Source organism: Equus przewalskii, unplaced genomic scaffold (genome assembly GCF_037783145.1).
Source record: "Equus przewalskii isolate Varuska unplaced genomic scaffold, EquPr2 contig_R1842, whole genome shotgun sequence".
NCBI lineage: Eukaryota > Metazoa > Chordata > Mammalia > Perissodactyla > Equidae > Equus > Equus przewalskii.
Genome location: NW_027228442.1, coordinates 253,476 through 264,453, shown reverse-complemented (window position 1 = coordinate 264,453; position 10,978 = coordinate 253,476). Strand labels below are relative to the sequence as shown.

Below are 10,978 nucleotides of genomic sequence, written 5' to 3'. Positions count from 1 at the left end.
TACGATGATTAGAACATGGTGATTCCAAGATAGTCTCAAAGTTACTACAGTACTAAAAGTATAATAAGCAGCATAAAAATGACAATTTATTATGATGTGGATTTTACAACAATCCTTAAACACATTAACAGAAAACCTCTTACAGAATTCTACTTGTGACTTGTTTTTTATCACTCCTCCTTTTTTTTCATTTTTGAGTACTAATCTGGTACAGAGTCAGCTGGATAGAGCAAAGCTGGTTGGACCCCTCTTTGAGTGATGCAGTAAGCCCATTTGGGTTGTTCTCACTGGAAAGAGGAGAATACAGGTTGAGTCATTGCAGCCATGACCACATTCTGACCTCTGTTGCTCACCATGGTCACTTCAGTTGTCCCCTCCTGAATCAAAGGGTTAAGGTCTTCAAAGTCAGTGTAAGTAATACCCAAACTAGTGATGAAAGGCTTGTTGTAAGAGCTTTCCTGGGTTCCACCTAGGGCTATGGGAATCAGTCTGGTGCAGAGCAGCTTTATCCTTCTGGTTTTGAGCAGTCAGCAGGACAAATGCCTGAGCCATCACTCATGCATAGTTGGGACACCCAGAGGAGAGAATAGGGGAGGCAATCAGACTGATCTGGCACATGATCCATAGGCCACTGTTCCCTGAGAGCCCCTGTGTGTTCTGAGCAACCCTGACTGGTGGTACTATGTTTGGTGAAGGAGAAGCACCCTGGCTGATGGTGTTTGTCTAGGGAACTTGATGCCCAGTGATGATTTTGACTCTTGCTCACTGAACTGGGGCACTTGGCTGGGCTGGAGTGGTACCTGGAGGTGTCACAGAGTAAGGTGGCAGTGGGGAGCTTATGGAGTTGATTGGAGTTGATGGAGTTGGATGAAGTTGAAACTGTAGGACAGCCACAGCCAAGCTCTTCTTTTCATTGTGTTTCTTATGTTGCCTCATATGGCTGCAGAGAAAATTCTCCCACGTGAATGAGGCATCACATATATCACTGTGAAAAGTTTTCTTAGTCTCCATCTTGGCCATTTGCTAGCTGCTCTGTCTTCCTGTGTCTTTCATATCCAAGGACATGGGTCTCGACCATGTCCTCATGGAACTGCTTTGAGTGCTTGCTCAAGTTGCTGTGCTGTGTTATGTCAAAGCTGCAGTAACTACACTGGAAGGGGTGGTTGATTCATTGGATGGATAAAGGATGCTCAGAAAGGACTTGTTGGAATAGGAGTAGCTGCACTCAGAGCATTTCTTGGGTGGTGCCTACTGGCATACCCAGCTGTACTTCTGAGGGTGTATTTGCTGTCACTCAGAATGTCACAATGCAGACATTTGAAGTTGTTCCCCCTATGTTTGATGTCACTGTGTGTTACGAGGTTCCTTTGCATGGTGCAATGGACATTGCACAACTCTACTTGAAAGGCTTTTCCTCCAGTGCACATACATAAGCATTTTCAAGTATGAGTTTAATTTGGACTTGGTATTAAAGACCAGCACTGGAAGGGCACGTCTCCAGTATGGGACTGGAGGTGAAGGGTGAGCCAGTTGGAGTTGCAGCCGGCATAAGAGCATTCTCTGGCAGGTGAAGGGTCACTCACTGAGCCGTATTTGCAGCTGCTTGCTAAGGCTGCTGCTGTGGGCAGCCAAGTTGTCACTAGTGTCACACTTGTAGAGCTTCACATCTGTGTGTCATGTGGTTGATCATATTGTCCTTCTAGCTAAAGAACTTGTCATAGGTTTTATGTTTGTAGGGTTTCTCTCCCATGATACATTTTAAGTGATGGTTCACATCCACAGACAGTCTTGAATTGGCAAACTGAATAGCAACAGGTAAGCCTTTTCTAAGCAGGCAGGGCTGCATTTTTTTGGCATGCAACTTGGCAGGGAGAAAAATGACAGTGGCTGTCTGATTTTCAATGCTTTCCTTGGGCAGTCAATTTTGATATTCATGTTTAAAAACAAATTCTGGAGCTGAAACTGCTTGTCTGGCTCTCTGAGGTGATGTTTCTGGTTGTGGTCTGAGCCTGCATAGCAGGTACCATTCCTCTGATAATAGATGGACCATGCTGGGCCAACCTGGTGGTGCTCGTCAGCTGGCAGCCACTTTCCTTGTGAGCTACAATCATTTAGGTTGCTAAACCGTTGCTTACTGATACCACGCGTGTGTATGTCGGGTTCAGCTGCAATTTTATCACTGTGCTACCTGGAATTTACACTGAGCACGGGAAGCTCTCTCCCCTGTTCACATTCATGGCTACAGGTTGAGAGGTCCCAGCCTGGTGTGGTTCCCGCATGGGGTGTTCTGACTTCATAGTGTAAGGACGTTTCCTTTTATTTTTCCACATGCCACCAGGCTTCCTATTTCTCCTTTCAATTTAGATGTGTTTTATTTTGTTTTCTTCCCTAATTGCTCTGGCTAGGCCTTCTAACTCTCTGTTGAAGAGAAGTAGCAGGATTCCTTGTCTTGTTCCTGATCTTAGAGGAAAATGTTTCAGTTTTTCACCATTCATCATGATGTTAATTCTGTATTGTTGTCTTTATTATTATCATTTTGATACAGTTTCCTTCTATTCCTAGTTTGTTGAGTGCTTTTGTCTTGAAATAGTACTGAATTTTGTAAAATGCTTTGTGTGTATCAATTGCAATGATCATGTGTTTTTTCTTTATTCTTTTAATATAATGAACAATAAAGACTGAATGTACTTTCATTACCACAAGAAATCCCACTTGGTCAAGCTGTGTAAGCCCTCCTTTGAACAAGAGGCTAAACTTGTTTTTTCTTAGTGTTTTGTTGAGGATTTTTCATCAATATTCATAAGGGTTATTGGGGTTTTTTTTTCATCATCTTTGTCTTTGTTTGGTATCGGGGTGATATACTGGCCTCATAAAATAAATTTGGAAGTTTCCCCTCCTCTTCCATCTTTTGGAAGAGTTCTAGGATACCTGATGTTAAGTCTTTCATAAATGTTTGGTAGAATTCTTCAGTGAGGCCACTTGGTCCTGGGATTTTCTTTCTTGATTACTTTCTAATTACTAATTCAATCTCCTTAAAAGTTATTGCTCTCTTCAGATTTTCTCTTTCATAAATATTCCATTTTGGTAGATTTATGATTCTGGGAATTTTTAAAATTTGATTCTACATTATCCATTTTGTTAGTGTACAACTGTTCATAGTCTTTATTTTAATCCATTTTATTTCTGTTGATTGATAGTAATGTCACTACTTTCATTTCTGATGTTAGTAATTTTGGACTTCTCTCTCTTTTTCTTAGTCAATCTACTAAAGAATTGCAAATTTTGTTGATCTCTTAAAGGAATTAACTCTTGGTTTTATTGATTTTCTCTATTGTTTTGCTGTTTATTTTATCTATATCTCCTCTAATCTTTATTGTTTTCTTTCTTGTGCTTGTTTTTAATTTTATTTTTCTTGTTTTTTGTAGTTCCTTAATGTGGAAAATTAAGCTTTTGATTTGAAATATTTCTTCTGTTTCGGTGTAGATAATCATATCTATAAATTTCCTTCTGCACTGCTTGTGCGGTATTCCATGTATTTTGGTATGTTTTGTTTTCATTTTCAGTTGTCTATAGATATTTTCTAATATACCTTGGGAATTCTTCTTTGACCCATTGGTTATTTTACATCGTGTTGTTTAATTTCCACATATTTGTGAATTTTTCCATTTTCCTTCTGTTGTTGAATTCCACTTTCATTTTGCAGGGGTTAGAAAAGACTCTTTGAAAAATTTCACTCTTTCTAAATTTATTAAGACTTGGTTTGTGGCCTAATATGCAGTCTCACCTGGAGAATATTGCATAAGGTTAAGTATTCAGCTTTCTTTGGATGGAGTGTTCTGTTAGGTCTAATTGGTTTAGAGTGTTTTTCAAGTCCCTTACTTCCTTATTGAAATTCTTTCTGGTTTTTCTGTCCCTTACTAAAAGTGGGGTACTGAAGTCTCCTACTGTTATTGTTACACTTCTTATGTCTCCTTTCCATTCTGTCAATGTTTGATTTATATATTTTGGAGCTCTGATGTTTGTTGCATATGCTGTAATTGTTGTATCTTCTTTGTGAATTGATCCTCTTATCAATATATACTGTCTTTTGTCTTTCAACACGTTTTTTGACTTAGAGTCTATTTTATCTGATATTAATATGGTCATGATTCCTCATTTTTGTTTACTATTTGTGTGGAGTTTCTCTTTCCCTCCTTTCTTTTCCAACTTCTTTTTGTCGTCAGCTCCAAAGTAGACAGTAAATAGTTGGATCATTGTTAATTTTTTCCCATTCTATGTTTTTGATTTATGAGTTTAATCTAATTACATTTAAAATAATTATTTATAGAGAAGGAGCTACTTTTGCCATCTTGTTATTTGTCTTTCATGCTTTGAGATTATTGTTCTGGTTTCCTCCATCACTTTCTTACTTTGTGTTTAGTTGATTTTTTGTAGTGAACCATTTTGATTCTTATTTCCTTTTTTGTATATTTTATAAAGATTTCCTTTGAAGTTGTCTTGTGTATTACATATAAAATTCTAAAATTATAACAATATTTCAAGTTGATATCAACTTAAGTTCAATTTCATGTAAAAACTTTGCTGCTTTACAGCTCTACCCTCCCAGTTTGTTATCAATGTCACTAATTACATCTTTATTTACTGTGTACTCATTAACATAAATTTGTAATTGTATTTTATCCAGTTATCTTTTAAATTCTGTATAAAAAAATTTTAAATGGAGATACAATCCAAAATCACAATACTGGTTTTTATATTTGCCCAGGTATTTACCTTACTATAGAGCTTTACATTTCCATACATCTTCAACTTACCATCTAGCATACCCACATTTAAACCTGAAAGCTGTCCTTTAGCAGTTCTTGTGGGACAGGTCTGGTGGAAATGAGTTCTGTCAGCTTTTGATTATAGGCAAATATCTTAATTTCCACCTCATTTTTTGAAGGATAGTTTTGCTGGATATCAAATTCATGGCTAACAAGCTTTATATTTTTTTCTTTCAGCATTTTACACATATCATCTCACTGCCTTATGGCCTCTGACATTTTTGTGGAAAGATTGGGTCATAATTTTAAGTGCTTTCCTTGTAAGTGGAAAGGTTTTAAAATTTTCTGTTCTCAAAATTTTCTTATCATTATCCTTCAACAGTTTGATTATAATGTCTTATTGTGGATCTCTTTGGGTTTATCTTACTTGAAGTTCATTGAACTTCATTGATTTGTAGATTCATATTTTTTCTCAAATTTGAACAGTTTTTGTCCATTGAGTCTTCAAATAATCTCTCTGCCTCTTCTCAATCTTATCCTTCTGGGGTTCCCATAATGCATATATTTGTCCTTTTGTGTTGTGCCCTACATTCTTTGGCCTCTGTTCATTTTTTCTTTTCATTCCTCAGATTTCGTAATTTCACAAGTTGAACTTCCAGTTTTCTGATTCTTCTGCCTGCTCAAGTCAGTTATTGAAATCCCACACTCAGTATTTCAATTTGTTCCCTGTATTTTTCAGCTCCAAATAGTCTGTTCCATTATTTATTATAATTTCTTTATTGATCTGATCATTTTGTTTCTATGTTGTTTTTCTGGTTTACTTTGGTTCTTTGTTTTTCTAAGCTTACTGAGCATTTGTAAGACAGTTGTTTAAAGTCTTTCTCTAGTAAGTTTTATACTTATGTTCTACAGGGATGGCTTCTGAATATTTATTTTTCTTTTGAGTGGATTATATTTCTCTCTTTTTTGTATGCTTTGTGATTATTTTCATAAAATATTGGGCATGTGACAAACACCCATGTTACCTAGTGTTTGTAGACTGTTTCTGTGCCAGAGAAGTCTTTCACTAATTACCTGAGCCTTGGTTCTGAGCCTCAGAATCAGCCTGATGAGAAAGCTTAAGGTCCTATGGGTCTTTTCTCAGCATGCACCTTACCTGGACCTGTGTGTGCCTTTTTAGATTTTCCCATATACACAACTTGTTTTAAATTTCTTAATTTTCCAAAGATTTCTCTCCTTATGGCCTTTGGGGTTTGTTGTATTTCCCCACTCATAATCTCTTACCTCAGTCATCCGTGATTCAATCTCCCTGCAATTTTTTAATAGAGTCTGCTGCTCTTCCTTACCTGATATCCCAGTTAGGGAATCTTCAAGTAGCCCCCAACAGTTCAGACAATTGCAAATAATATCTGTTTCAGTGCCTCCAGAAAACAGGAGGGAATTTGAAACTGGACTGCTGCCTCAGATGGTCTACTGTATGATTTCTCCTATAGTCTTTTGCCCCAGGTATTTCCACATTGGTCTACCTCCAGTTTTCATGAGTAGTGACAGATATTTCTTCCTCCTAAGATCTGAGTTAGATAGAACAGAAACCAGTTCTTCAGGTGGCCCCAAGACAAACTAGAGTGTTGAAAGTAAGGTCTGGTTACTTTCTCTGGTGTGAGAGAGGGAATTTGGAACTGGGCTGGCACCTCCTCTATGCCAAGACCATGCCACTTGGGGAGGAGGGTGTGGGCCAAGTATGAACAAAATGGCCATGGAATTTCTTACCCTTTTGAATGTAACATTTTGTAGATTGGGCGTTTGCTTGTTTCTTGTATGCTTTTGGCTAGTTTCCAGACCTCCAATCTTTCTGCTGTTTTTAGATGTCTCCATGGGGGATTAAGAGCCTGGAACTTCCTGGTCTGCTTTTTTGCTACTGTCACTCCAAACCAATCACTTTTTGAAAACTTGAAGAAATGATTAAAATTATGTCACTTTAGTAGATGTGAAGGCTAGATGACTTACAATTTGTTCTTAACAAAAATGAAAAGAACAAATATTCCTTAGGTAAATTTGTTTTTTGAAGGGTAGCAAGAAAAGAGAAGAATGCTACCCAGTTCTTATATTTATTATAAACTTATGTACAGAGTTCATTGACCTCCTGGCCTTCCAAGGACACTGAGCCTGGGCCCTATGTGAAGGAATGTGTCTGGGCTCAGGGCCAAAGATGGCCACTTTGGCCATCACCCTAAGGCACAAGTTACAAAGGATACTTCCTGCATCATGTTCCTTGTCTAGGCTGGCCACCCGGATGGACATCTGACTAGACTTTAGAAATATCCCATCTGTGGGAACAAGCAGAAATAACTCAAAGTATCCAAATGTCTGAAACCCTGAGTCAGAACCCAGAGAAACCTTAGGATAAAAGAGAGTCACAGGCATGGAACAATTGGGAGTCTCACTGAGGAAAGGATGCTTTGCCGCAGACCCAGACAATTGGCACTCCTACCCGCCGTACAAAGTCTTGGGACTTCCCCGGCTGACTGTGGTGTGGATGTTGTAAGCACCGATTTGTTGTTCCCTTTTATCCCTGCTGTTTGCTCTGTTTCCCTTTAACAATAAACTTTGATTGCTTAAACAACCATGTAGCCTTGGCAGTACCTGTCATTCCTTGCTCTTTGTGGCTGCAGACAACAACTTAACACACAATTACACAGTAGAATATTATAAACCCATATCATTATGAACATATATACAAAGATCCACAAAACATAACAAATACTATTCAGTTATATAATAATGAGAAAAAACCCCACAAAAACCTTGTCATAACACATTAAGGATTATAGCAGTGTATTTCAGTGTCAGAATTTCTTTTTAAAAATTATTTCACTGATTTTAACTTTTCCTTCAATTTCCACAATTGTACACACGTACACATACAAACACCGTCATAAGAAAATACAGACTATTTCCATTTCCCCAGAATATTCTCTAAAGACCCTTCATATTAAATTCACTCATTTTCTTCTGACAAATTAATATATATAGTTGTACAAACTATAATATTCGTGTTATTATTCAATAATGCAATATTCATGTATTATATAAATTATTTCTCTTTTGGATAATATAATGAACATGCACATATAATACAATATTTATACATGTGTGTATATATATGTATGTTACGGACATTTTGATTGACATTCTTATGAATATGGCTGCTTCTTGACATTTGCACAGATTTTTTTGTACACATAAGTTTATATTTGTCTTAGGTAAATACCTATAAATGGAATTGGTCCAACATAGGAGGGTTGCGTAAACCACATATGAGTGTATCACTTACTCTACATCCTTGGAAATATTTACGTTTTCCAGTGCCTTTTTTCTTTTTAGACTTCTAAGGCATGGCAAAGAGTAATATGCACTTTCCAATGACTAATGCTCTTGAACACCTTTCATTTACTTATTGACCATCCACAGACATGTCTTCTTTTATAATCTGCTCAATTTTTAATTGAATTGCTTCCCTTTTTGTTCTTGATATTTAGGGATTCTTTATATAATTTGCATAAGACTCCTTTGTCATGTATATGTACAGTGAGTACTTTCTCCTTAGTCTGCTGATTGCCTATTCAGTTATTTCATGAGGTCTTTTGAATTTTAAATTTTCATTATTTTTTTCTATTATCCTTTTTTCTTTTGTGATTAGTTCTTTTTGTGTCCTAAGAAAGCTTTGCCAATTTCAATTTGTAATTTTTATTAGAAGTCTTACAATTTTAGCTTTTAGATTTAGACGTATAATCCATCTTGAAATAATTTTTATGTGTGGAGTATGGTTACATTGAAGGTTTATTTTTTAATATGGCCATTCTGTTTCTTCGTTGAATTGATTTAGAGCCTCAGAATTCTTTTAATATAATACATCATATTTCCAGATTATCTGAGAGAAGAGTGTAGGGCAGACAAATGTGTTGAATAAATTCAAATTGACTTTATGACATTAAAAAAGAAAACAATCTCTTAGTAAAGTAAGAGTAGAAGCAAACTTCCTTAAACAAATTAAAAAGTCTCTCTCTCTGCATATATGCACACACACACACTTATGTATACATATATATATGATATGTAATATAAGCATAATAAATAATATAAACATATATAACAAACATAAAATGTGATATAAAATGATATGTGATATAAACAGTACATCCAATTTGGACAGTTTTTTGGGTTTTCTTGCTAATGGTTTATTTTTATTTTTTAAATTATTTTATTGAAGTCATATTGGCTTATAACATCGTGTAAATTTCAGGTCTACATTATTATACATCAGTTTCTGTATAGACTTCATTGTGTTCACCACCAACACTCTAGTTTTCATCCATCACCATACATATGTGCCACTTTACCCTTTCAGTCTCTCACCCTCTTCCCCTCTGGTAACCACTAATTTTTTTCCTCATCTATGTGTTTGTTTATCTTCCACATATGAGTGAAATCAAATGGTGTTTGTTTTTCTCTATCTGCTATTTTGCTTCACATAGTACCCTCAGGGTCCATCCACGTTGTCACAAATGGCATGATTTTGTCTTTTTATGGCTGCATAATATTCCATTGTATATACATATACGCTATCTTCTTCATCCATTCATCCATTGATATCCATTGATGGGCACTTGGCCTTCTTCCATTTCTTGGCTATCATGAATAGTGCTGTGATGAACAGAGGAGGGCATAAATCTTTCTGAATTATGTATTTCATGGAATTTGGATAAATATCAATAGTGGGAGAGCTAGATCATATGGTATTTCTATTTTTAATTTTTCAAGAAATCTCCATACTGTTTTCCATAGTGGCTGCACCAGTTTGCATTCCAATCAGCAATGCATGAGGGTTCCCTTTTCTCCACATCCTCTCCACGCTTGTTAACTCTTATCTTGTTAATTATAGTCATTATGATGGGTGTGGGCTGGTATTTCACTGTAGTTTTGATTTGCATTTTCCTAATAATTAATGACATTAAGCATCTTTTCGTGTGTCTGTTGCCCACCCAAATATCCTCTTGGGAAAATATGTGTTCATATCCTTTGCCCATTTTTTAAATTGGGTTTTCATTTTTCTTTGAGGAGGATCAGCCCTGAGCTAACTACTGCCAGTCCTCCTCTTTTTGCTGAGTAAGTCTGGCCCTGAGCTAACATCCATGCCCATCTTCCTCTACTTTATATGTGGGACACCTACCACAGCATGGTGTGCCAAAGGGTGCCATGTCCGCACCCGGATCTGAACCAGAGAACCCCAGGCCGCCGAGAAGTGGAATGTGTGAACTTAACCACTGTGCCACCAGGCAGGCCCCCTGGGTTTTCATTTTTTATTGTTGACTTGTACAAGTTCTTTATATATTTTGGAAATTAACCCCTTGTCAGATATATTATTTGCAAATATTTTCTCCCAATTGGTGGGTCATCATTTCATAATGTTGATAGCTTCCTTTGCCATAGAGATGTTTTTTAGTTTGATGTAGTCCCATTTGTTTATTTTTTCTTTTGTTTCCCTTGCCTGAGTAGACGAGATATTTAAAAAAAATACTGCTAAGACCATGTCAAAGAGTGTACTGTATATATTTCTTCTTGTAGTTTTATGGCTTCAGATCTCACATTCAAATCTTTAATCCACTTTGAGTTAATTTTTCTGTCTGGTGTGAGATAATGATCTTTCATTCTTTTGCATGTGGTTGTCCAGTTTTCCCAACACTATTTAAGAAACTTTTCTTCCTCCATTGTGTGTCCTTCACTCCTTTCTCAAAGATTAGCTGTCCACAGATGTGTGATTTTATTTCTGGGTACTCAATTCTGCTTCATTAATCTCTGTGTCTGTTTTTCTGCCAGTACTGTGCTGTTTTGATTATTACAGCTTTGTAGCATCCTTTAAAATTATCAGAAAAACTTTGGTGTCTCTAGTTTTGTCTTTTTTCCTCAGGATTCCTTTGGCTATTGGGATTCTTTCTTCGTTCTGTATAAATTTTAAGATTCTTCATTCTATTTCTGTGAAGAATGTCATTGGAATTCTGGTTGGGATTGCATTGAATCTATAGATTGCTTTAAGTAATACGGACATTTGAACTATGTTTATTCTTCTAATCTATTATCAAGGAAAATCTTTCCATTTTTTTTTCATCTTCTCTGGCATCTTTCAATAATGTCTTATAGTTTTCAATGTATAG

The 10,978-nt window shown here is 36.3% G+C and overlaps 1 pseudogene; it reads right to left on the bottom strand.

The window, feature by feature from the left end:
- Window positions 1–284: 284 nt before the first annotated feature.
- LOC103545205 (zinc finger protein 64-like) lies at window positions 285–2,237 on the bottom strand (annotated as a pseudogene).
- Between the last annotated feature and the right edge of the window lie 8,741 nt (window positions 2,238–10,978).